Source organism: Triticum urartu, chromosome 2 (genome assembly GCF_003073215.2).
Source record: "Triticum urartu cultivar G1812 chromosome 2, Tu2.1, whole genome shotgun sequence".
In the NCBI taxonomy this organism is placed as follows: domain Eukaryota; kingdom Viridiplantae; phylum Streptophyta; class Magnoliopsida; order Poales; family Poaceae; genus Triticum; species Triticum urartu.
The window spans coordinates 14,572,434-14,585,124 of NC_053023.1; positions in this window are offsets into that span (position 1 = coordinate 14,572,434).

Consider the following 12,691-nt stretch of genomic DNA (forward strand, 5'->3'; position numbering starts at 1 on the left):
TAGTGTCTGTTCTAGATGTCTTTAGCTCAAGTTCATATATGCAGACGATGTTTACCTTCTCTCTGTCAGATTACATGACTTGTTTTATATTTGCTATATTAGTCATGCTTTATCTAGTATTTCCGCTAGCAAAATTATTTGGTAAATTGCTCATATTTTCAACATCTCATGTGGCCTTAGGGCCATGTGTGCGCGGTGGATCCTGGCCCTTGCAGGTGGGAGGACTTCGTTTCCAGGTGCTTCTTCAAGTTTTATTAGGGTCTGTGTCCTGCTTAAGAAGACGAGACGGTGGCGGCTTCTTGAAGATGGAATAAGGTTCTCCCCGCCTAGCCCCAGTCCCAATGATGTGTCTAGCATCGTCGGAGGGCGTGTGGAGGTGTGTCTCCGGTGGATCTCGTGAGATTTGGTCGGTGGTTGTCTTTGGTGGATGCGCTCAGATCCAGTCTTTGTTCGTCTTTGTTCATGTGTCTTTAGGTTGAACTCTTCATCGCCGGCGGTTGTTGTTCTGGGCGTTGGTCCTATGGGACCTTAGCACGACGACTTCCCGACTGTCTACTACAACAAGTTGTGCCCGGCTCTGGGAGGGAGGGATGATGACGGCGGCGCGCCTTCGGCTCGCTTCAGTTCTTGTAGTCATCGCTAGTGGTCTATGAATCTGAATCTAATTTTTATTATTTCTGGTGTTCATTGTACTGCCATGATTAAAGATGAATAGATCGACAGTTTCCTGCAAAAATAAAAAATAAAATAAATAAGAGAAACTCCAATGGGGCGACCCATTTCGTCCACGTTCATCAGTTTGGGTCGGCACAGACACAAAAGGCGGCCCAACGCGCCGACCCAAATGGACGCGCGTCTGTTTTTCGTCCGCGGGCGACCCATTTCCGGCCCATTTTTCAGCCTGATTTGCGTCGGCGCGGACACGCGACGAACGCGCGCACGCTCGCCTACTCCTGTCCCCGGGCCCGCTAGTCTGTGGCACATTGGCCTTCCATCTCACCCTGCTGCCAACAAAGCAACCCTCCTGCCTCCTCCGTCGCCGACGCCGCCGCCCATTTTTTCCGATGACTCTTCCAGCTGACGCCGCCTCCACATCCGCCCAGCAACGCCGCCCCCTCCCCCCCTGTCGCCCTCCGCCGCCGGGGAGCAAACTGCTTCCCATCGCCGCTTCCCCCACCGCACAACCGCCCGTCTCCAAGAAGCTGCCTCGCCGGTTTCCACATCCGACCGGCATGCTCGTCGGACGCCGGCACACTCGTCGGACGCCGGCACACTCGTCGGACGCCGGCAGGGCAGCTAGCTAGTCCCTAGGATGTTAATAGATCATTCATATGCATATCATATTTTTATTGCATTATTTGCTTTTTCAGAATATTCAAATCATTATGCAACAAAAGGCAATTTATTTGGAGTGGAGATAACATGACTTCTCCCCTATTTTAAAAATGTTCATAATGTGCATAATATTATTTCCAGTTCATCTGATATGTTCTGGTAATTTTTGCAATCTTCAAAATATTTTATTTGACTGTTTTATTGCTGTTTGAGTGGTCTATTGCATCAAAATGAATTTCCAAAATTGCATTAGTATTGGAACTAGTGCTCCTGTAGTTTATAGCTATAGGTCTGTTTTTACTGTGTGTCTAGGTATTTTTTTATATTTTATACTGTGTATTTTATTTTATTTATTTTGTTTTACTTCTGTTGTTTCTGTTTAAAAAAAAGTAGCGAAGCATGGCGCCGCACCGCGGCCCAGCAAGCCAGCCACGGCCCAGCTCCCATCGCCGCGGCCCAGCCAGCGCAGCAGCAGCAGCACACAGCCGCAGCCCAACCGCCGCTGCCGAAGCGGTACGCTGCATCCGCCCGTGCCCGACCCGCGCCCGATCCGCACCCGCCTCTGTCACTGACCCCCGGACCCCACGCGCCCCTGTTTCGTCTCCACCGAGCCGGACACCGCACGCCGTACGCACACACGCACGCCGAGGCCGAGCCAGTCCACCCCGCGCCCCTGGTCCACCTCGAGCGAGCCCGAGCTGCCGTGCGCAAGCAGAAGACCCCAGGGAAGCCGCACCCCCTTCTCCCGATCCTCTTCGTTGCCGCACGCGCTGTAGGGCGAAAACGGATCTCGCCATCGAGCTCGGAGTTCACCGTCGTTCGCCGGTTGATTTCGTCACCGTTAGTAAGCCCTGCCGCCGCAGTTCGTTCCTTTGGATTCCCCACTCGAAGCCGCCGCCGCCTGACATTCTTGCTTGGACGAAAACGCAGCAGCGCGACTGGGACGAGCTCGACCGCCGCCGCCGGAGTTGCCGCGTTCAGGTCTTCACCGCCGCCGGCACAGTCCACCTCGCCGCCGTCCGACACCACCACCGCCTCCGCCACTCACCTCCGCACCCGTCCGTCACCTCACCTTCGCCGGAGACTCGCCGGAGAGCCACCACCGCCGACGCCCGAAGCCACCGCCGCTGTTCCCCTGTTCTCTGGTGAGCACACGCGCACAGCACGGCCTAGGCCAATCACGCACTGCCACGTGGCACTCCGCTACAGGGACAGCACAGGAGTTGGCTACAGGACCAGGAGAATTCTGTTGCTGTTTTATTTATTTTTCAGTTTTTCACTCAAAACTTCCAGTAGCTATAACTCCTAATCCATAAATCCAAATTTGTTGATTCTTTTTCGTATGCACTCACAAAAATCAGTACATTATGACAGTACCAAAATTTCTCATGTTTGCACTGTTTGAATTTGAATTCGTTCAAATTCAAATTAAATCTTCCGGAGGTCGTAACTTTCAAACCGTTTATCGGAATCAATTGTTTCCTTTTGCATTGTGACCATAGGTTAAGCTTCTGTTGTTGAGTTTTAAAAATGGTTTTCTTGCTGTTGTTTTTATTTTGGTTCTTTTCGTGTTCTGGTGACTGATTTGTTGAATTGTGTGAAACGTGTAGATTGTCCGGAGTGCGACGCGAGCTATTGTCAGGAGTGTGACTTTCTGAACCAGAACCAAGGCAAGTTACATGTTGATCATCCTTTACCTATTGTTTTCTATGCATGTAGTTATATCACACTATGAATATATGCATGTATAGGAGTGTTATATATGTTGGCTATGCTGTTGAGCTATCTTCCCGTCTTTGCAAATCGTGGTAGTTGTAGGTTGCTATGCTTGTAGACGGGGGTGGTTCGTGTATTCATTGAGTTTATGTGAGGATTATATATATTTAACAAATTGAGTAGTAACTCAGGATTTAACTCACCTCTGGGCGGAAGTGGTATTGCTTGGTGTTGAGGGAAGGCATCATGGGGTCTTGCACCTTTTCTAAGGCCATGCGCTCATGAGAGTGCACCCTAAGTGGAATGCCGCCCAGGTTCAAAAAGATCAGACAGACTTAGTGACTAGTAGCTTCCATGTGCGGCCACTGGCTATATGGGCTCTGGCTTAGTTGATCAGTTGTTGGAACCCTTGCCCAGACAGTGTCGACAGATGTAGCATATGTAGGTGGGATGTGGCCGTCAGGTGGTTAAGGGAACCTCTTCTGAAAGACTTTGTCTCAATCTTCGGATTGGGTCCAGTGGGTAAAGCGTACAAAACTCTGCAGAGTATTAAAACTAATCATGATTAGCCGTGCCCTCGGTTATGGGTAACTTTGAGCCACTATGCCATTACAGTTGTTGGATGATCTTGACAGATGTGACACTTAATAAATTTGTTGGGCAATTTAATAAAGGGTAGGTTGGAGTTGATTTTGTCAACTCAACCTTGTGTATTTTATTGTAGTAATAAAAGAACTAAATAAAAATATGACTATTAGGTAGTTATGAGGACAAAATCAGCTTTCTGCAAAAATAAACCCTCAAGCCTTCCTTTTGATATACTATGCATATACATGTAGGTCTGCTATATTATTACTCATGTGTAACTTGCCAATACATTCAAAGTATTGACCTATATGGCTGCAACGTCTCATGTTGCAGGATATTCAGACGAAGAGTAAGGTACCGTTAGGGTCGCGAGTCTGCACTCAGCATCGCCAGTGGGCTATGATGGGACTCATCGTTATTTTCTGCTACTTTCCGCTGTTTGATTGAATAAAGCTAGCCAAGTGCTATGTAGATTGTTTTATTTTATATACTCTAGATCATACGTTGTAATAAATGATGCACTTGCTATTCTGGTATTCATCTATACTGTGTGTGCTAGCGAGTTCGATCCAGGGACTAGCACGGTAAGCACAGAGACTCAAATCCTTCGAGGTTTGGTCGTTACATGACGGCGGCGCGCCTTCGGCTCGCTTCAGTTCTTGTAGTCATCACTAGTGGTCTATGAATCTGAATCTAATTTTTATTATTTCTGGTGTTCATTGTACTGCCATGATTAAAGATGAATAGATCGACAGTTTCCTGCAAAAATAAAAAATAAAATAAATAGGAGCAACTCTAATGGGGCGACCCATTTCGTCCACGGTCGTCCGTTTGGGTCGGCACAGACACAAAAGGCGGCCCAACGCGCCGACCCAAACGGACGCGCGTCTGTTTTTCGTCCGCGGGCGACCCATTTTCGGCCCATTTTTCAGCCTGATTTGCGTCGGCGCGGACACGCGACAGACGCGCGCGCGCTCGCCTACTCCTGTCTCCAGGCCCGCTAGTCTGTGGCACATTGGCCTTCCATCTCACCCTGCGGCCAACAAAGCAACTCTCCTGCCTCCTCCGTCGCCGACGCCGCCGCCCATTTTTTCCGATGACTCTTCCAGCTGCCGCCGCCTCCACATCCGCCCAGCAACGCCGCCCCCTCCCCCCCCTGTCGCCCTCCGCCGCCGGGGAGCAAACTGCTTCCCACCGCCGCTTCCCCCACCGCACAACCGCCCGTCTCCAAGAAGCTGCCTCGCCGCCCCTTCCACATCCGACCGGCATGCTCGTCGGACGCCGGCACACTCGTCGGACGCCGGCAGGGCAGCTAGCTGGTCTGTGGGTGCCGCAACTCCCCTTGCCGGCCGTCTCCTTCGTCGACGCCCGCAAGCTGTTCGACAGTTTGCCAAGGTACGAAATGGACTCCGCCGACGAGTTCTTTTTCCACAATTTTCTTTGCGACTCTGACGATTCATCGTCCGACGACGAGCATGAGATATTGGCTGCCGTGTTGGTCCATCACCACCTCAACAGCCAGCGGCCGTTGTTTCATGGCTCCATTCCGGGCCACCTTCCGGCGTTGAATCGCAACCGAGAGAGCGGGCATTTTCTTCTCTGGAAGGACTACTTTGATACAACAAACCCGTTGTTCGAACATCACAAATTCCGCCGCCGGTTCCGTATGAGTAGGCATGTTTTCAACCGTATTAGAGAGAGTGTGGTCGGCTATGATGACTACTTCGAGTGCAAAGAGGATGCCGTCGGCAAGATTGGTTTCTCCTCTTATTAGAAATGCATTGTTGCCATCTGAATGCTTGCATACGGAGTGCCCGGTGATCTCATTGACGAGTACGTCCGCATGAGCGAGTCTAAATGCCTAGAGTCCCTGTATAAGTTCTGCAAGGCTGTGATTGCTGTGTTTGGCCCTGAGTACTTGAGAGAGCCGACAGCTCAAGATACAGCCCGTTTGTTAGCGATGAATGCCAGCAGGGGCTTCCCGGGGATGCTCGGCAGTATAGACTGCATGCACTGGGAGTGGAAGAATGGCCCTTCTTCTTGGCAAGGGCGGTATAAGGGACATGTCAGGGATTGCACTGTCATACTAGAGGCCGTGGCGTCTCAAGATCTCTGGATCTGGCACTCTTTCTTTGGCATGGCTGGATCACACAATGATATCGACGTGCTTCAGTGCTCGCCGGTGTTTGCTAGGCTTGCCGAAGGCAACAACCCACCGGTGAACTTTACTGTCAACCCACCGGTGGATCACTATTGAGAAAAAAAGGAAAAGATTTGCCAAGAGCAAGAGAGTGCTATGAAGGATGTCGAGCGTGTCTTTGGTGTTTTGCAATCTTGATGGGGCATCGTTCAGTATCCTGCTAATACTTGGAGCACGCAGAAACTATGGGAGGTGATGACTGCTTGCGTGATCATGCACAATATGATCGTAGAAGACGAGCGCCCGAAACGTCTGTACGATCAAGGCTTTTAGTTTTAGGGTGAGAATGTTATGCCTGAGTATAGAGTAGCGGCAACATTTGAGCAGTTCACTCGGTTTTATAAAGACATGCATGATTGAGAAACTCACGTGCAACTGCAAAATAATTTGGTTGGGTATATATGGACTCAAGGCAATCAATAGACGTATCTTCTTTTATTTGTTTGCAAAACTATATGAAACATTTTTATTTATATTTGGCTTGTAAAACAATATTATTTATTTAGGTGGCCAGACTATTTAGCTTGTTAAACATTTTCATTTTCCAATATGTTAAATGCAAAATCAATATAAAATTGAGCGACCAGCCGGCCACGCCTACACATATGGGTCGACGCGTTAAGCGCGCTGCCAATCCATATTAAAAACAGAACGGACGCCGGGCGGGCAGCTGATCCAAACACACAAAAAATGAACAAAATCGTCGTCTGTTTGAGTCGGCCCATTGGAGTTGCTCTAACAGCAACACACGCACAATTAGTCATGTGGACGCCTGTGTGCCTGTACTCAACCTCTAGCGACCTCGTCACAAGCTTCCCTGCACTCCGCTGAGCTGAGCTTCCTACCAAGTACGAGAAGTAAAGCGTGCTTTGCGGCCCGTTTTATCTTTCATTATTGTGAATGAAGCTCTTCCTTATTGCTATATCCGTTCTATTTTTTTAATAAACCAATAATATAAAAAATATGATCTCAGTATATACCAATAACTTTACTATCCAAGAAAAAAAGGTAGTTTTGCTATTACAAAACAAATTTTATTTCACATAAAAATGTAACGAAACTTAGGGAAAATCAATAATTGTGTACTATATAGATTGTCATTCAAAGTCAGGCAAAAGAATACAACAAAATTACCTACAAAGCTCGATTGGTAAACATAGGAGTATGATCTAAATTATGCCAGCAATTTCATTTTAAACAATATGTAGTTCTGTCATCTGTATTGGCCCAAATGCATTACAAAAAATTAGCCTTGCGCAGCTACCCTTTTTCTAGATCCATGATTCTCCTTACCAACTCTTACCTCCTTAGAGCATCTCTAACCGATCCCTAAAAAATAGAGTAGTATCCGGCCGAGTAAATTATACGGGAGTAATTTTACTTCTCTAAATTTCGACCGTTTCTAGCCAATCTCGTAACTTTAGTGGAGTGAAAATCAAATTCGCCCATGTTCAATACAAATTCAATTGAAACAAACTAAACTGAACCGAAATTCGACACATAGTCATAATAGTTCACATTGCCATCAACCGAAACATAGTCTACTACTAAAAATAGGAACTAAAACTAGTAGCTAAAACTTACTAAAATTAGTCGCTATCCGAATGCGTGAGCGACATCCACGTCTTCATGTCGAGGCCACCAACCACGAGGTCAGGGCCTGTGCCGTCATCTTCATCGTCATCGCCAAAGATTTTTCGCCATTCATTGAGGAAGCCGGCATCGTTGCCGCCTCCACTTCCGCTGCCTACTCCGTCGCCTCTGTTGCCGTCGTTGTCCTCCTCGTCGCTTGACAGGATGATGACCTTCCTCCTCCCCCCCCCCCCCCCCCCCCCCCCCCCCCCCCCCCCCCCCCCCCCCCCCGCCGCTTGTTGCTCTTACAGATGGCGCTCCGCCTCCACTAGCTCGGCGTACTGGCAGCGGAGCTCTGCCATGTACGCCTCGTCAGCGGCCTCCACCGCGAGTCTTTCACTCGCCTCCCGGCCCACCCTTGCCACCCGTGCGTTCACCACCCCCAGCTCAACCGGATCGAGCAGCGAGAGCTCCCCCACACAAAATTACGGCGGCCCTCGGAGCCGTGCATCGGGATCGACCAAATATCATACTCGCGGGCGATGAGCCTGGCGGTGTGGAAGGATCCAAGTCATAGTTTTTGAGGGTCCCCCGATCTGTGATCTCGACCAGAAATTGTTGGAGGTGAGCTCAGGTGGCGGAGGGAGTGGAGGGGAGAGGAGTGTGAAGTGGCTAGCTAGGGTTTGGTCCAGCGAGCGGATGAGAACGGATATATGTTTGGTCGGGTGGGCCAAAGTGGGCCGGGTCCGACGTGGCGAGCGTGCCCGGGCTCACCTGGGCGGCCATATCCGCCTCATATTTGGGCTAAATATGAGGGGTGCCGGTCAGCCCGGTCATTTGACGCTCGTTTGAAGCGTCTGTCTGGATTGAAATTTCGTGATTGGTCAGTGACTGGATGGGCCGCTCGGATGAGGAGGGTTTGAGACGTCCGGCTGTAGATGCTGCTAATATGTCGTAAGCAATCCGCAGCCCTCTACACGTACGTGCTAGCTTCTCAAGTTTGCTCTTTTTTTTTTGAGTTGGCTTGTCACCCTTGCTTACCGATGAAGGCTACCTCCTCCCAGTTAAATCGTCAGATTGTTCTTCTCACACATAAACAAAAGATAAAGCTTCAGGTTTCAAAATCAATCCTAGATGGGTCTGATATGTGAAATGTAATCGTCAGAACAAACAGACGAGAGTTCCCGGGAAATAAACAAAGCTTGAGGCCCGTGCCGTGCGTTCGTCGACGTCGACTCTTGTCATCTCGACCGATTCCGTCTTCGATCAGAGAGGCTTTGCCTAGTCCCTCCCCTAATGGTTGCCGCGTCAGATGCTACGGCGACGAGTCGTCCGAGCGGAGCTGCAAACGCCGCTTCATCGTCTCTCATAATTAACAAGTTGCCTCGGACCAAATGTAATCAATGAACTTAATTCGGTAGTGCTCCATTAGAATGCTTGCAAGCTTTCTATAGGAAGCTGGTCTGCATAGCCTCTTCTGTAAAGAAATTTGGTTTTTGATTCACAAACGAGTACGTAGAACAACAGTACTAACCGGCTGCCATACATAAAAAGAAAAAAAAATCTGGATTTGTACCAGCAGGCCTTTTCTTCTCTTTATTAAGTTGGGATTTTTTTTTTGTACTAAGCTGAGTGGGAGAAGAAAGTGACCACCCGTGCCACGCAGCACAAAGGGCATCCGGTGACTTGACCAACGAAGGCTGCCGGCCGAGATTTGGGACTAATTTGGCCGACGAAAGAAGTCCACGACGGCGACGCCGCGACCGTTATTAGAAAGTAAAGGAAACAACTCCGAAGTAGCAGTGTGGCATGACGTTTACCGTTGGGATCCAAGAGGCTGTTGACAAAGGTCGCCGTTGCCGCCGTCTGCACTCTGGAGCTCCTTCCCGCCGGCGATCCGGGAGACACCACTTGGACGGGAACTGCTTCTGCGACGACGACGACAAGAAAGCACGCCGGACTGAACGGAACCATCGCTGGTGTGGTGTGAATGAACCTAATAACTCTAATTCAGGGATCAAGGGAAGCCACGTTTATTTCTCCTTTAATATTTATGATGCTCCTGAATTAGGCCTACTCGAGCCAAGCTTCTGTGATTCTACAATTTGGGTGCATCATACAGTTTGCATCGCCTGCCGGTGACTTGACGCTGGTTTGACGGCATGGGAGAGCTCCAATTCCCTGTCACCATCATGTTGCTCGCTGCAGCAACAATTAATAGCACCGCATACAGTAGTATTGACAAGTAGCCTTAAGATGTCGACGGCTCGAATCCTCGCTGCCATATACTCCTACTACAGTAGTAATATCTCAGAATTGTTTGCCTCTTTATAGGCGTGTGCTTTATGGTGCTAGCTAGTCTCCTTTCTAGCTCTTGTTCTTTCTAGACTGGCCACAAACTTGTTTATAGGCACGTGCTTTCCGGTACTAGAAACGAGATACATTTGGGGTACTACAGTACACGGAGCGTCCCGCCCAGACTAAGTTGTGTATACTACGATACTCCATCCATTCCAACATAAGTGTCTCAACTTTATATTAGCTCTAGTATAAATTTATACTAAGTTCAAGACACTTATTTTGGGATGAAGGATGTACTACTGTAGTACACCCTTCATCCCAAAATAAGTGTCTTGAACTTAGTATATACCACTGCTCGGCTCTCTCTGGCGCATCACCTATAAACATGAAAGGGCAACAAAAAAAACGTCAGACTTCAAATAGAGGAGTACATACCACTGCTCGGCAGAAAAGAAAAGAAAAAGGAAAGAATAGAAGAGTCCCCTAATAAAGAAAGAAGCGAAGAAAGTTCTGACTGGGGCAAGAAAAAGGAAAGAATAGAACCGTCAGATATACATTGGCGTCTCCATCATCAGTTGGGGTCGGCGGCGGCTTTGCCTAGCTACTCCCTCGCCTATTGGTTCCCTAGTCAGTCATCAGAGGCTACGGCGACGAGCCAGCCAGCCCAGGCACATACTAGGAGTAACTAGTTTATGCAGCGATCTGGCGGGGCGGACGAGTGGCCACGGTAGGCCTCTTTCCGGAGCGGCGAGCGGCGAGCCGGCCAGCAGGCGTCGGGTTACAGCGAGAGTGGAATTGACGAAAATCCGATCTGAATGGGAATGGAGATGCCATTCCTTCGTTTCTGACCATGAATATACAGTATAAAGCAGCCACTTGTAGGAGAAAAATCTTGCTGTCTGGTCGTTGGTGGTGGCGCCGATGGGCGGCCTCATGTGCTCTTCTGTTTCCCTTGTTCGCTTTCGTCCAGCTAGACTTGTTGTTTTCACTCTCTCATAAAAACTCGAGGATTGGATTGGTTGAGGTGAGGGGCAGCGAGAGGGGTAAAACGAGAACGTGGTGCCGCACCGTTGGATTTGTATTTTAATCCAGCGGTCCGGCTGAAAGCAACAGAAATTTTAAACAAACCCGATCTATAGGTGATGGCATTTTCTCTTTTCAGATACGCAATTCATCTTGAATACTCGTAAAGGAGGCCATGTAAACAAAACATCCCCATACAACCGAGAATTCATTAAAGATGAACTTGAATGGATCCAAATCAAACGTGCTGTTGCTACGACAACAATTACCCACGATACCATCAGTCTAGACCCTACCAAATTGCAAACCGAACTATGATTGGATGGTTAGAAAGATAGTGGTATCTCTAACTCACCAGAGTTCAAATTCTAGACTTGATATTGATGCCCCCCTCCCGAACTATTGGCGGAGGGCCGGCGGCACGCGCCCTGATGCGAGGGTGAGAGGCACCCCTGCCCAGGCCGGGCTTTCTCCATTCCGACGGTCTAGGGCTTGGTCGCTAGGTAGCTGTGGCCGCGGTGCTGACCGGCTATCGCCCCCCTCTGGCTGGCTGTGTAGTGGGACTTTGTGGGTTGGCAGGGGAGGTGTCTGCTTCCTCTTCTGGTGGCGGCTTGTGCGTGTTGTGGCGTCAGGGAATGGTTCGGAGAGGGATGCGCGACGGGACTCGGTGGCGGGCTACTCGGTTGGCTCTCTGGCGGGTCACCGGGTAGCGGTGGTGGCCGCGTGTCTCGGTCGTGTGGGCGGCGCGGAGTGCGGCATTGGGAGGCTCTGGCATCTTCTCCAGCGCGGCTGAGGAAATGCCCAGGATGTTCATGGATGTGTGTCGGCGTCCGACTTAGTTCCTCTATGACTGTTGGTTGCGTCTGGGCAAAAGCTCTGCGCTTCGACGCCGCCTGTGGGTGCCACTCTCCTCTTGAGGATGCCGTCGCAGGTCGGCTTCCCCTGTCAGTGTTTCGGGTGAAAACCTTGGTCCATTTCGTCGGACGCGGCAATGGCGACGCGTTGCGCCGTTTCCCCTCTTGAGGGCGTTGCCGAGGATGCCCTGGGATCGTGTCGTCATCGTCTAGTCCTTAGGTTCTCCTGTACTTTTGTTCGGCGGCATAGTCATGTCTCAACCAATGTATGTTGTCCTTTTTTTTAAGTTATGCTTTGTTTGAGGGCTTACTGACCATCATGTATCGTCCGGCTGTGTATTTGTGGTTGATGCTTTATATATAAAGCAGGATGAAAGCCTGTTTCGAGAGAGATGTCAGTGCTCATATTTTTCTGTATTTATTTCAGACCTTCTGGTGAAAGGAGACGTCTCGTTGACTACGAAGCCGTCTGCAACAAATTCGTCAATCTCAAGATGACATGCGGGCTCATTTTCACGAAAGTGCTCATAGGGCAGGGAATGCTCTTGTTATTTCATAAGGGTGAATGTATGAGCGTCTGTGTCTGTCTGTACTGTGTTAAAAGAAACTAGCAGATCGAAACTCCAGCAAATTGTCAGGTTGTAGTCCGACGGCCCGCTTCGATATACAAAATCCTGCTACCTTTTCTAATTCATCGACAAGATTAAGATGCATGCCATTGGTCTGCGAAGATCAGGCGCACCCTCGAAGTGTACCGCTCTTGCGGCTTGCCTTGCTATTTATTCAAGGATCCATGGGTGAATGCAAACTCATCTATATTAATATAAAAAGACTTAAAAGGCAGATCCAACTAATCTCGGTTATCGAACTAAGTCAATCCAAAGACCTAGACTGCTTCAATGACGACGTGCAATTAATATCATACTTCCTCCGTCCAAAAATACTTGTCATCAAAATGGATAAAAGGAGATGCATCTAGAATTAAAATATATCTATATACATCCCTTTTTATCCATTTTAATGACAAGTATTTCCGGACGAAGGGAATACCAAATATTGCACTAATTACATGCTTAACACACAAGTAATAACATATCTAATA